The sequence below is a fragment of the Balearica regulorum genome, chromosome 14 (assembly GCF_011004875.1).
Source record: "Balearica regulorum gibbericeps isolate bBalReg1 chromosome 14, bBalReg1.pri, whole genome shotgun sequence".
Classification (NCBI taxonomy): Eukaryota; Metazoa; Chordata; class Aves; order Gruiformes; family Gruidae; genus Balearica; species Balearica regulorum.
The window spans coordinates 15906141-15920627 of record NC_046197.1 but is presented as its reverse complement, the minus strand read 5'-3'; the positions used below and the strand labels follow the sequence as shown (position 1 = coordinate 15920627).

At 43.2% G+C, this 14487-nt stretch overlaps 2 protein-coding genes across 5 annotated transcripts in view; both read right to left on the bottom strand.

The window, feature by feature from the left end:
• Positions 1–14487, bottom strand: part of HNRNPH1 (heterogeneous nuclear ribonucleoprotein H1) — a 301642-nt gene that overhangs the window by 69357 nt on the left and 217798 nt on the right. The gene's annotated exons all lie outside the window — the stretch shown is intronic.
• The window catches only part of ADAMTS2 (ADAM metallopeptidase with thrombospondin type 1 motif 2), a 264477-nt gene that overhangs the window by 64894 nt on the left and 185096 nt on the right, over positions 1–14487 (bottom strand). The window lies entirely within an intron of this gene.

The following is a 14487-nucleotide window of genomic DNA, read 5'->3' as shown; positions in this document are numbered from 1 at the left end:
AGTAAATGAGAAATTTGTCATGTTTTGGCATCTCAACTTCCCTTAGTTAACATCAGTAACTTTGTTGTATCATCGTACTGCTAACAATATGCTAGAAAAGCTCGAGAGAAAAACTCCAAGAACTAAATAAAACACTAATCTCCTCCTTCACATTTTCCACGTTACATTCCTTCTGATCACCCCTGCACTTTGCACAATAACATCCCAAAAGTCATCTCAAACTGCACTGTGTTTTACTAAATCATCCCAAGACCTCTCCATCAGATGTTCACTTTTCAGCAACTTTTGTCAAATCAGTGCATCAGCCACTAATTGTTGGTGCCAACTTTGTTCTCCATCTCCCAAGAGCAGACATTTGGCATTTGCAGGAACTAACAATAGCCTGTGTTGAAACCTTCTTCCTCCCGCTAGGAAAAATTCACATTTGTGAAAATTAACCACTGAGAGACAAGGTTGTATTTTTCTCTTGTGCTGCTCATCCAAAATAAATCAAAAGGACAGGAGCACTGTAACAGTTCACCCAAAAATCCCTCAAGAAACCCTCTTTTTTTCTAAAGCCAGCTAGAAACTCATTGATATTTCACTGATTTTCTCCTAACACTGCAGACCGTCTTCCCATGAAGGAATAAAAAGTGCCCGAGTTGCTGATGGAAGGGAAACCTGTGCTTCTGGCTTAAGCATGAAATCAGGAGCCAGGCAGCCTGGCTTGTGCTCCTGCCTCTGACACAGACTTTCCCCGCCGTGCTGGGAAATGCAGAAGGCAGCCGAGGGCTGGGCAGCAAAACCGCCGAGGGAAAAGCGTGTGCACAGTCCCGCTCGATGCTGCAGCCTGGGTGGGTTTTTTGGGGTGTCCTCCATTTTTGCTTGCAGTTAACTCAGGCAAGTGATCCTAACTGCTCCTAGGCAGCAAAGTCCTAGTCGTTTGCTGATTCAAGAACCAGACAATGTCCCCAGCTGTGACAGTCCCAATGATGCATCAATATATGCAGAGTACATCGTAACCGAGAGAGGAAAGGTCTTTACACCGTGCAGGTGCAAACTGCTTACAGCATTATACATCATACAACATCCCTCTGCTCCCTTCTCCTGAGCAATGTGCAATATCCCAACCTTTTCTCTAAGCTGTTCCACTCTTCAATCTGGTATTTTACTTCCTGGTTTTGGGCTCTACCCGAGCTCCCCAGCTTCACTGGGACTGGAGGTCTGCACACCCCGCACCACGGCAGCATTATGCAGCCTGGCTCCGATCCCCATCTCTGACAGGGAAAATCCACGTTGACACAAACATCAGTTTTGCCTTTGCAGGTCTTCAGAAGAATTCTCCATCTGTGACAGTTTGGGATGTCTGACAACACCTTCTTTTCTGGTAATTTTTGCCTTGCTCATTAATCTTTGATACAATGTGCTTTACAGAAACCTAATTACATGACACCTCCTGATTCTGCCTTACCCATCGTGGCAGGCAAAGCTCAAACAGATGCTGTGAGTTGCTGAAGCATGAACACGCTGCCTGCCACGAAAACCGCCTCTCCCTGTGTTTTCTGTCACTCCCTTTAGGACATCCACCAAAAGCACAGTTGCTGGCTTGTGATCTTGTTTTGTTTTTTCATGACCCCTTTCAAAAAGGCTTAGGGAAATACTGCTGCACCTACAGTTCTTAAAGAGTCCCTTATGAAGTTACGCACTTTAATAGTACCAGCTTTAGGGTTCCCCAATCTCACTGCAGCAATATTGTCCTAATAAAGCAGTTTCTTATTTTTAATCTCCTCTTTCTGCAAGCCCAGAGCAGAGACCAGGACAGGCAGCTGGGAGACTGAACTGCATGTCATGTTCACAGCCATCATCTGTGGCTTGTCAGCACAGCAACTCACTGGAATTTCTTTTCAAATATGAGTGTGCAGCATTCAGACCGGGCAGCCACCATCTCAAATGCAGCTTGTTTGCTTTTGCAGACACTTCATCTGTCACGGCAGGAGCAGACAAACACCTGAGCTGACTACTGAGCACCTTCTCCGCAGCCTCCCAAGGATGAGCGCTTTCTGACTAGCTGGTTTGTTGCTGATCTCCATTCTTGGGACCCACTCCTGAACGGCTTCCCATCCCTTCATGTAGCTTGCTACAAACCAACAGCTTTTTTGTTGTTTGGGGTTGGTTTTTTCTTTCTGTTTAACCCCAGTGACTACGACTGAACGCCAGTGAAGTACAGCTGGAGCCCGTTCTCTTGCGGTGGCAAGCATATCCTCGCGTGCAGCGCTGCGACGGCGCAGAAGCACGGGGCACCCATCCCTGCTCAGCTGCAGTGCAGCTGGTGGCAATGCCACTCCGAGCCTGGGACTTGCGATCACAGCGTAGGCGTGAGGCCATCCATCACTTGGTGCCGCAAACGCAGGAGGAACAGGCTGTGTGGTAGGGAAGCAGAAGGAAGCAGGGTGGACTTGCTTTAGCTCTCAGCTTCCCACTGCTTCAGTACATCTGCACCTCTGGAAAAGTACCAAACGCCCTCGACAGCTTGACAAAGAACTGCTCTTTTGGGAATTGCAGTTTAAATCACAAGTCATCTTTCTGCAATGCTCCGTGCCACTCGTATGCTGTACTCTTCTGTCGTGTCTGTCCTCTGTGATCAGCTGACTCCCCAATTAGCCCCCAATTAGCCTGTTTGTGTATTCTACCAAAATCCTCATTTGTCTTCCATGGTAAATTGAAGCCAAATCCATGAAGGTCAGAGGCAACAATGAACAGTCAACAAATCTTGCTCTTTATCCCCTGGCAATTTTTTCTCCCATTTTTAAGTTTCCCAGTTTGGAGTTTTGTTATTCACTCCAGTTGCACACAATCGTGATGTATTTTGTCCATTTGCTAATCAATAGTTTCTCTGATTTTTTTAGTTTTTTAAAAAACTTATTTCTGCCAGTTTTATAGCCCTGCTCACCTTCCTCTTTGCTTTCTGTTTTGTTTTCCAAATGCCCTCTATTCGCCTTTCTTCTCTCCCTTAACCATCCTGCTCAGCTACATTGGTCTTTCATAATTTATAAATCCCTTTCCCATATTACGGTCTGCATTTGGACCCTTCTGTTATAGATCATTCATAAGAAAACTAGGTAAATCCAGCAAGGTGAATTAAAACGGAAGAGAGCTCCTGTGAGGTGAAAGCAAATTGAAAATGGTCTAAACAAGAGAAGCAAATCACACACAGTGCATTGGGTGCATGATACGAAGTTAGCCCTGTTTAAAAAGCAACCCCAGGAGGACACTGTCTCAACACACTTTTAGCCTGGAGCTCGGTTTTCATAGGATCCTTGTGATTTCTGGGATCACAGGTTAACACGGCGGCTGCTAGTTGATAAATCCTTAACTAAGAGCAATTAGTGCAGCAGAAATCTCTTTGGGTGTGTGTTCAATGTTCAAATTCCTTCTCTTCCACTTTTTTTATATAAACCAAAAGCAAGACCACACTAGTAGTCTAAAGACCAGCCATGCACCCGGCATCCTCACTGAGGTTATGAATCCTCGTCCTGCCCTTATCTGCAAAGAAGCGGTAATTTAAAAGGAAACTTTTGGGCTGCATGCCTTGCTAACCGTATGATCTCATTACGAGCTCCCTGCCTCTTGATTTACGGTAATGTCGTTTCTAGCCAAATCACATTTTAACACAGAGCCTGCTCCACCTTTCATCTGTCCGGGGGGAAGTTTGCCATGGGTGTCGGAGTGAGCTGGGTTGGGCTCTCAAAAATCGGTCTCCAACTCCAGCTGTGAGGCGGCCAGCAGATACGGCAGCTGAACTCCTGCTGGAACGATCTGGTCGTGGCATTTGAGATCAGGAGGAGTTCAAAGTATTTAACAGTATTTCAAATAGTGTATATTTGGGCCTTTATAGAGCAATTCTTGTAAACTTCTTGGGGCAGGACGATTGCCCCATATTTGTAGAATGACTGCACATTCTCGCAAACCCCCAGGCACAATCACCGTTCCTTTCTTGTCACCTATGCAACAGCACAGTGACTTTAAATCTCAGGACAGGCTCAAGTGCCTGCCTGAATCAGACTTATAAAGAATAACGAAGCTGAAACCTACCGAAGTGGCAAAATAGAGGAGAACTTTCGAAACTGGAAAAAAAAAAAAAAAATTGTCTTTTCCGAAGGATAAACCAATTAGCGCCGTGACAATGGCCAGGTGGACACTGTGGCAAACGGCCAGGCGAGAGGCACTAAAATAACCACGGCTAGATGTTGCCAAGGAGATATTTTCTGGCATGTCACAACAAAGAGAAAAGGTATTACAATACTAAAAAGAAAAGTTGAAAACTAAATTGATCTCATCAGGGCCACAGTCACACGATGAATAACATAAAGATGAGAGATAATTGCACTGTTAAAAAGATTAAGTGAGAGCAAGGTAATAGAATACCCCAGGCTAAAACTTTTTTTTTTTTTCCCCAAAATGGTGAAACATATTGTGTTACAATTTTAACTTTCATATTACAACATAATAGTCAAAAAAGGGAAATGAAAGGAATGGCAAACCAGCCAGGCAAACCAATCTGGTGATCTGGTTGAAATGGAGCTCTTTGAGAATTGAACAGAAAGTTTTTCCAACAGCAAAACTTATCCTTTGGAGAACTGTCAGCTATCAACCTTACTAATGCAAACACAGGTTCCACAATTCGGCGCCAAATAACGAATGAGCAAGATGTTTCTAACTCAGTGCCTAAAAGTAAACTCAAAAAGGGGCAAAAAAAGCTATTCTGTAGAAAATTAATTTATGGGCCAACTTCTAAGTTTCACTGACTTGACTGCATCTGGGAAATGCCTATCTTGCAAGTATTTTGGCAAGTCATTGTAAACTGGCCTGTATTGCAGAGCCTGTGACTTGCAAAACACACTGCCGGATTTACCACATCCTACCCGTTCGGAGAGCCCAGAGCTGCCCCAGGAACAGGGCTCCATCCCTCGCAAGCCCTCAAGCGCACGTGCGCGCCTGTGCAAAGCGAACTTTGTTTTACATGTCTCACGTAGAGCTACAAAGGGAGCTCGATGCTCTCCATCTCATTTGTAGTTAATGCATAATTCATTAAACCGCAGAGTTCGGCCACGTCTCCACACAGGCGCTCGGCGTAGAGCCCCAGAGATCCCGCCTGAAGTCCCAAACGCGGAGCCTTCTTGCTTCCCTTTGAGCAAAGGATCAGGATCTAACCCACAACTTATTTTTCCCCCACCGGGCTTTAACAAAGCGTTTATGGGCTGTTTGAGTCCAAGTTTGTCACTGAGATACTCGAACGTTCAATCCATATGCCAAGCATGATTAAATTACAGCAAATTAGCACAGTAAGTAAGCTGCCTAGCTGACCCCCTGGCTTTGTAGGTGACATGTCTAACAATCCCACTTGCATTTTTAACAGAACGAAATGCCAAACCATGGTACAGGACCCGAATAACAACAGGTTACAGGGGGTGGCAGTTGTCTTTCCATAAGCCAACTACTCTGCAAGAAAGGGAAGTCAAGTTTAATTACAGTTTAACAAACAAACATTAAAAACCACGCAGGTTAAAAAAAAAAAAAGGCAAATTCCTAGCCACGACAGGAGGGTGAAAAGAGGGAGAAAAGACAAAGAAATACATAAAATAACTATACATCATTGCAAATACGACGAAAATAACAGCTGAAACAAATATGCATCTTTCCAATGCTTTTTAGCCATAACTGCAGAACAACAAATCTTGCCTTTTGGTAACATTTCAAAGCCGAATTATACAATCTTTTTCAAAGGGGAGCTCTTTTGTCAGACATAAAGTCCAACGAAGTTGTAAATGATCCAATTAAATGTTTTCAATGTCAAGTATAACGAACATAGTATAAAACTCATCAGTGTAAATAATGTATCACACAAATGACAATGCAAACAGCTCCTGTTCTTCTATGTAATCATAATGATCTTTTAATTAGACAAAGTAAACAGTCTGCTTGGTTCACCTTGTAAAGAAAAGCACAGGAAGAACGTTTTCCAAATTCTAAAGTGAAAAATATGTGCAACTTGAACTACCTTTAAGTTCAACCAACTTCTTTTACATCTCAGCATATTACGCCAGAAACCAGCAGCCAGTCAGGGAAAAAAAAAAAAAAAAAAAAAAGGTTAATTTGAGTTTCACAAGAAGAAAACATCATCCGGGTAGCCTGAGCAAAGGCAATGCGATGTATGATGCCTTGGCTACTTACACTGGCAGGATTTGAATCAGAGCAAGAAGGAGGTGTAATTTTACCTATGTTTTGAAAATATCCTTGTTGCTAAATCTGCTTGGACTTTCTGCAATAACAAACCAGCTGCAACTGATTAGAGACTGTAAGAAAGACAAAGCTAATTTGGAGGATGCAGGAATTTCTTAAACTTCAAAATGACAGTAAAAAACCCTGAAAGAGAGAACCAGTCTCCGCTCGTGAAAGTGCACGGGTTTGTTCCCAAGGCATTTCAAAAATCAAGGGCAAAGGCTTCTTTTGTCATTTGTACAAGAGTTCTGAACCTGTCAGGCCCTACAGAAGGCAAACTGCTAACCACCACCCTTCCTGCTCCAGCGTGCGGCTGGGAGACGGGGTCCCAACGACAACGGCTGAGAAGAGACGCTTCCGAAATCAGCACTCTTCATGAACATGTACCAGGGATGGAGAGAGGGGGAAGGAAGGAAGGGAGGAAGGAAAGAAGCTGGATGGATGCACAGATACCAAAACCCTTTGGGAAGAAGGCAAATCAAGAGGCAGAAGTTGGAACAACACAAATGCAAAAGAGGAAAGTGAAAAGAAATCACGGCTGGTCTTCCTGCTGCAGTTCCCCACCGCCCCTAGCAAGGCAAAGCCAGGGCTTGCTCCTACCTCCCGCTCCCCAGCCCTGAGAGCTGCGGCCTTGGACAGCTTTCGAGCTTCAGGGAGCGCAGGGATGAGAGCCGAGGTTTGCAGGGCAATCCATCTCCCCAGCGCACGTGGGCAGGGCTTCAGTGTTTCATTTTCAAGATAAATTTAGCACCATTATCTGTGGGCTTTAGAGGGATTAAAGGCAGGTCATCATGTAGTTGTTTAGTTTTCTGGCAGGTCCAAGATATTTTTAATTTCTTTTGGGTCAAATGGACTTGACTACTGAAAATTTTTTAAAGTGAAGAAACAAACAAATCATTTCAGTTCATCTGAAATCATGTTTTACTCAGCTGATATGAAATCAAGCACTTCAAGTCTCCATTTAGAGACTCATTTAAAAATATAAGACATTTCAGGTGAAAGAAGGGAAATAGTTTGTTTCAAACCCACTGCCATGAAATCCTTCAACATTTTCAGGCTTTTTCTTTATCTATGTGAAGTTCAGTGAAAATTCAGTATCTTTTATCACCAATACAAATTCACCCAACTCAGCTGGAAGCGCCAGGCTGCTTGCCTCTTTCTACCACCTACCCCCTTCCCGCAGAGGAACGATCATCGTTTCAGGACCTCTGTATTTCTGTCGGGTTATTCACGTATTAGTGATACGCAAGCTGTACTCAGTGCTGTCTGACTTGTCCTTCAGATTGGCTTCCAGCCTAATCAAACTGAGGTTGTTTGTCTATTAAATGAGATGTCGCTCGTAGGATGTGATGCTCCTTGGCAGGCGTTAGAGAACTCTCCTATAGGGACAGATCAGACCCACCGCATCTCAAAATAAAAGCCTTTCAAGAATTATGTAGCAAGGAATTTATCTCCTGAATTAAAGACAGTATCATCTTTGTGTAAATAAGGCTTAAAGTGCTCAGAAATTGCATTTGTATTAACTTCGCAGAGTGTTACAAAATTGCTTTAGTATTAATGACTTACTCCACTTTTACTACAGAGAATGAAATCAGACTTTGGAAAGCAAATGTGCAATGTCCATTAAGAAGGGCTGGGAAGCTTCTTACATATATATATATGTAAACACACATATAGGTACACACACATAATAATAAAATGAAAGAACTCTGTATTCTAACAAGGTATAATGGTCGGAGGGTTGGAGGACAACTCACTTGTTAGCTAACATTTCTATTAGAAATGTTTTTAAAAGGAGTCAAACACATTGGAAAACTATAAGGAGAACAGCAAATTGAGATATTCAATTTTTAAAAATTCATTTGAATTCTCTTTAAATGGTGTTAACCCAAACTGATGGTAAAAAGGCTAGACAAGTCAATGGCTGTTAGAGAAACAGTAGTAGCTGTTAAGGGTAAAACCAGACAGTTCCTCCAAAGCTTTGAGTAGTTTCTGCCTCTTGAACTGGAACAGTGTATAAAGACCATTTAGCCTCTAACCTGTTACTTCTGCAGAGTAAACGGGAAATGTCAAAGCCAACACCAAAAATCCTTTCAAAGTGCCTTACAAAGCAGTTGCTAGAGTAATCAAGAAGTTAACCAAGAGCTCTGCTGACATAAGTAGTAAAGGCTACCAGTAATTAACACAGTCTGTCTAAAACTGGTGAAAACAAAGTCACTCAACATCTGAGTTTCTGCAATGAGTTACGGGCTTTATCCAGATACTGGACTTGGATTAGTTGAATTGCACCATCTGTTTCTACCTAGTTAAGAATTAGCTAACCAAGCTGCTCATAGTTTACTTGATTCTACAAAAGCCTGTTAAACAATGACCATAGGAAGAGATGGAACAAATACCAAAATGTGCAAATCATCGGCTAAAACACCATAGTTTATGTTTCATTTTAAGAACCAAAAGATAAAAAGCTATCCATGAGTATATCCATCTTCTTTGTTCTCCCAAAAACCTAAATGTTTAGATAAAAATACTGATGATACAAACACTGAAAATACTAATTATTAATGAATAATGTGCTAACAGAAGTAGTAACATGGTCCTCTCATCTGAAGTCAGAACAGACTCTATCCTCTTTCAGTTCTTGCTGAGCGAGAGAATATTATTCTTTCAGTTGTTCAACAGAAAAATTCTTTGTGTTTTCCCATTACCCCAAAAAGAAAAGTCTACAAAGCTAAACAGCAAAGCTCAACACTAACTGGACTAACTTTAAAGAAATTAAGTGACATTTTATAGCATGGGGGCAGCAAGGCTCGAGGGAAAAGTAGTATCTTTTGGTAGCTGAAGAAGGCACACTTTGGTTGTCAGGGTCTCTTCAACAGATTATTGTATAGCTTCCTACCTGTCTCCTCAGCAACACGAGTACCACAAACACTGTCTCCTTCAGTCCACCTAGAGGATCTGTTCACGCAGATCTGAGACCATAAATCAGTGCTGAAAATTAATGTTTTTGAAAGTCAGACAAAACAGTATTTTCTTGGTCAACAACAGTTCTACTGAATTATGAAATAAAAAAAGGCATGGAAGTACCACAGGCAATAAAGACTCCGCTTGGCTTTGGTGCCCTGGAAGCCCCCACAAGTCCCAAACAATTATTTTAGACTTGCAGGACTCTGCATGACCTTCTGCAGTGTGGGAGCTGGACATATATTTATTGAAGCAGACACTAATCCATACCCATCACTTTCTTACTGGCTTCAACTTTATTAGAAAAATGATACCAACAGCTGCTACTGTCTGACTGAGCTTCAAAAGAAAGCTGGTGGTGGTATCTAGGTGTTCTCACTGCTTGGTTCTCCAGCTTATCTTCACCCGAGCTCCAGGCTGCATTCAGTGCAAAGTTTTCCATTTGACCTTTCCTATACTTCTCTTGGGATCGGAGAATTTTAATTTATTACTTTTTCACTCTTTCCAATCCATTTCTGGCTAATCTTCTCCAAAATTTCTGAAGCATTCAGAAAGGTTTCTTACATTCTGGTTTCAGTCCAAGGTGCCTTAGTCTGAACTACTGCAGTGCAGCTGGGCAACTCTGACAGTTGCTGAGTAACTGGTTCACCAAACCCAAGTTTTGATTGTTTTGAAATGATTTTCAGATTGAAGCGCAGGCTTTTTGAGGGGTAAAAAAAAATAAATCCAAAACCCAACAAAAAACAGAGCAAGGACTCATGTTTCATTTCAGTGAACATATACTTCACAATACAAAAGTGCCCAACCATCTCATGCTACAGCAAAGAGGAGAGGAGGACGTGCAACCATGCAAGCACCTGGGGGTGTTCATCTTCAGGTGACAGAAGCCAGCTCTAGCTTTCTGCAGCGACTGTCTAGCTTTAAGCTATTACCTACTTCTTGACCCAAAAAGCCATTTGAATGGGAGATTGTTATCCAAGTCTTTAGCAACATTTCTCAGCCTTGCTAAAAATCGAGAAATACTGATTCTGAGCAGCCAGCTGTACTGGGGGGGGGACCCCACACCAAAAAATCCCCACCACAATGGGGAAAAAAAAAAAATCACAATATGAGAAGAAGGGAAGCAAAGCAGTTGGCAAAGGGAAAAACCTTTTAAAGGTGAAACCACAAAGCTGAAGTGTCAAACTGCGGTATGAAATCAGTGCAGCAACCATTACACATCGCCGACCCAGCCACAGCTGTGGGCACCAACTGGGGTTTCTGTATTTGGGGGTGCTAAATATTTGCAGAAAAAATTCCACTAAATTGTGTTTAAAAAGCTTGTCTAGAAATCCAAGTAATGCTCTGGGAGACAAAAGAGAACACCAGTATTTGGATCACCTAAAGTAGGAGGAAAGTCAGTGAAGAACAGAATGTCTGAAGCATTAAACTGCCAGGATTATTTCTTAACGTCACAAATTTCAGGTCCATTTGAAGTCTCACAACAGAGAAACTAAGGCAACCGATTGAACTTCCTTGTGAAAAGATTAAAAAGAATCCTATAGAGTACAGCATGTGGTCTTGCAGATATGTCCTGAATTCACCCAGGGAGACTGACGCCAGTTGCAGAAACCCTCTGTCACCATTAGCCAAGGCAAAGAGAGGGTAAAAATGTACTTTCTGGTCCAGCTGTAAATGCAACTCTTCTCTGTTTCCCAGTCTTCCAGGCCTGGATCTAGCTTAATCCAGACATTAGCTACAGCTACTTCAACGAGGCCAAAAACATGTCCGGCAGCATGGGAGCAATACCCTGCCCCACTAGTATCAGCGGCTTAACTTCAACAGAGCCACCCTTCCACCTTCTCCTTGCGACTCGGAATAATCTCCAGAAAACCAACACCCCTCCCCAAAGACAAGTGATGGAAAAACCCCAGCGGGTTCTGTAGCAAGGAAAGGGTTCATGCCAAAATGCATGTGTGAGGGGGAAGAGGGTTGTTTGGGTTTGGGGAGAAGAGCTGTTCCATTTGGCAGTTACACGTAGAATATGATGATGGGCTTTGGCAAGAGACATTCGATGTGCTTCTAAGTGCTGGACTATGGATGGAAACGCTGGTGAAGAACTGCAAGAACTCCTGCACACGCAGCTCATCTTTTGCAGGCTCTGGGTAAAGCTCTGTTCAAACCTACTGAACATCTGCAAGGGATGAAAATTTCCTCTAGGAAAACTAAGCAGTGAGTGGATTGGCAGGTAACTGTAAAGGAAGGAGCAGCATTAAACCTTGGAGTTTAACACTGAGTAACCAGGAGGTGCTTCCAGTCCTGGCTGGCCTTTAGGTATAATCGGCATGCAAGCAGCTGATAGCAACGAGCCTTTCTTCCTCTAGAGCCAACCATTTCCTCAAACTTCTGCAAATCTCTGCCTCCTAACATGAAGTTAGCACGGCTCTGTAATTATGGATGTAGCATAAGGAGCAGACAAGCTGAATTAGGCTTCCGATTGCATGTCTAATTTATGTACAACTGCAGCAATTACAGATGCAAATTAAATAACTGTGCAGAAAATGGGTTTTATTAGCCATAACTAAAACCCAATAAAACTCAGTAGCTCATGCACATCTCTGCACTGAATGTGCCTCTTTAGAATGTCAATTAGAAATGTGAGAAACGACCGGCATTTTCTAATCTGAAAAAAAAAAAAAAAAAAGGATAAGCTGTCAGAGCACATGTCTTCCACAACAAAACAAACAGGAACTCTAATTGGCAATTTCAGAGCAACACATTGTTTTACAGACAGTAGTTATATGCAGCTTTTAAACACATTATACTCAGTCTTTCATGCCTGACATGGCTGAGGAAAGTCTCATCTAATAAAACCATATGCTAAATGTAATTCAGCTTCAGAAAAGGCCCACTCTGACTTCCTGGCAGGTTGGGATTTAAAAGTTTAAACTCAAAGCTGAGGAACACTGTGCTTAACTTCACAGCCCTTCTGAGATCTGGGAAGTTGGGGGCTTCTTAGCATCATGTCAACTGAGTCCAGGGCTGTGAAAAGCCTCTCTGGATGTTTTAACGCTGAAACCACTCAAATCTTCTGTCATTCAGACTTAGCATGACTGCTGCCATGTCTAAGGAGCCAGCGCTAACCTGTCAATTTGTTTAAAAGCAATAAAAAAATTGTTCCCATTAAATCAAGGTTAATCCTCCTGCATAGTTCTTATACAATTCCCTGCTACGTGTGATTAAACCTACTCCAAATATATGTAGCACAAACACCTGGATAAAAAGTTTATATATACCCCGGTGTGACTACACTGTCCATTTGCTTCCTTCCTTGTTTTGCAAGGGAGAGGGGATTCTCCTGGCTGGCTGCATTACACACGCGTGAGTTAATCACTCTGGCGTGTTCCTGTACAGCCACCTATCCGCAGCAGGGCAGACATACCACCGATGCACAGCACAGAGACAAGCCAGGATTTCCACCTATGCTATAGAGAATTCCCACTATACATCACACATCCTTCCTTCCCCACCCAGCAGCAGGCAGAGGCACAGGAGTTCCTCCCCGGCCAACTGCTCCAGGCAGGGTGGGACTGCCCAGGTCCCTTCCCCGGGGGCTCTGGCAGCCGTGGAGCAGGGCCAGCCCCTGGGCACCAGGATGAGACAGAAACACTCAGCTTCTCACGTGGGGCAGGCAGCAGATGCCAGAAAGGGAGCAGGCAGCATGCCATGGTTAGCAGGTCCCCATGTCTCCAGGCTTCCTTGAACGCGCCTTCCGCTGGTGCCTTTTTCTCCCACTGACGTCCATGGATGCTCTCCGCTTCCTCAGCTGCCCCACTTCATGATGCATTACTTCCAATAGAGCACCTTCCCCAATGCACGCAGCAATACAGGTGGGACTTAGCACATAAGACTAGTGGGATCATGGCTCTTCGCATGCCGCTGCGCAGTGGCCCTGGTGCTGCATGTGATGCGCTCCCTGCCGCTGCCCTGCGCTTCTCCTGCCAGGCCACAGCATGGACACGCGTTCTGGATGGATGCAGAAACTTCCTTCAAAATTTAACTATACCACATCCACCGAGTTCCCCTTACCTCTTGTGGCAGTTATATCATCAAACAACTCCAGCAAATTACTTAAGCATGACCTCCTTGCCTGAATGTCTGCCAGGTAGTCTTAATTAAACTGTGCGTTCCCACATACACTCTCCACAACACCCTGAGGAGAGGTTTCCAAGATTTCCTCATTTTGTGTATTCCCTTGGATCATCTATCATTAAACGGCAATAATGATAAGCAAAATGAAAAAGACAAGAATAGTTTTGTATCTGCAGAAAGACAGCACGCAAAAAATAAATCAGTTATTAGACCAGCCATCGCGCCTCTCCCCAAACAGAGATCCTGAGATGTTGAGCACTTCACTACAGCTGCTGAAGTAGATGATTTTCAAACACTGTGGTGATGAACATCTGAGTAAAATCTAAAGATGTGTTCAGAACAGGTCCATCATAGGAAGGATTATTTAAATTGCTAAAAGGGAAGGTGGCCCAGAAATACTAATTCTGCTTACGACTGAAATAATAGGAGCATGTATATGGAATCATTTCCAGATTTCATAACTAAGGGACTCATATCAAAGGTATTATAATTTGATTTTTTTTTTTTTATGCTGCAGTTCTAGATTCAATGTTCCAGATTCCATATAAAGCTTTAAAAAAACCCCAATGCTCAATGAGCCCACTCCCCTCCCCAAACTGGTCCCCTCCTCTTAAATCAATGTTAGATCTACCGCCAGTCTGAGCGGGTGGAGGAGCATCCTGCAGCCACCAATTGCACCCAGCTCCGCAAAGGCAGAGGGGCAGGCAGAGCTCAGCAGAGACTGCCTCAGCATTTGAAGGAAACACCTTCTCTCAGAGGTGAACTGCTCTGGAAATGGTGATTTTGTAACACTGGGAATAGTCAAAGGACAGGGACTGAACCACACTCCTCAAACCTCCAGCCGACAGTCACATCCCGGGGCTGTAACACAACAGCAGCAGTATCCTTGGCCCCAGGAGCCTGCCACAGAGCATGTAACATCCAGAGAAGGTGAGCAAGATAATGTAAAGCACACATTTATTAATCCTTTCAAAAAAAAAAATTAATTAAGGAGATTTAGGATTTACACTTATCCTGTGCCTGATTTAAAAAGACATTTTAAGTCATGCCTTTGTTTCTAGTTGCATTCTGTAGTTAACTTATTTCTGTTCATAATTAACACTGGGGCTTTGTTTTACTCCAGGATCAAAATAGCTA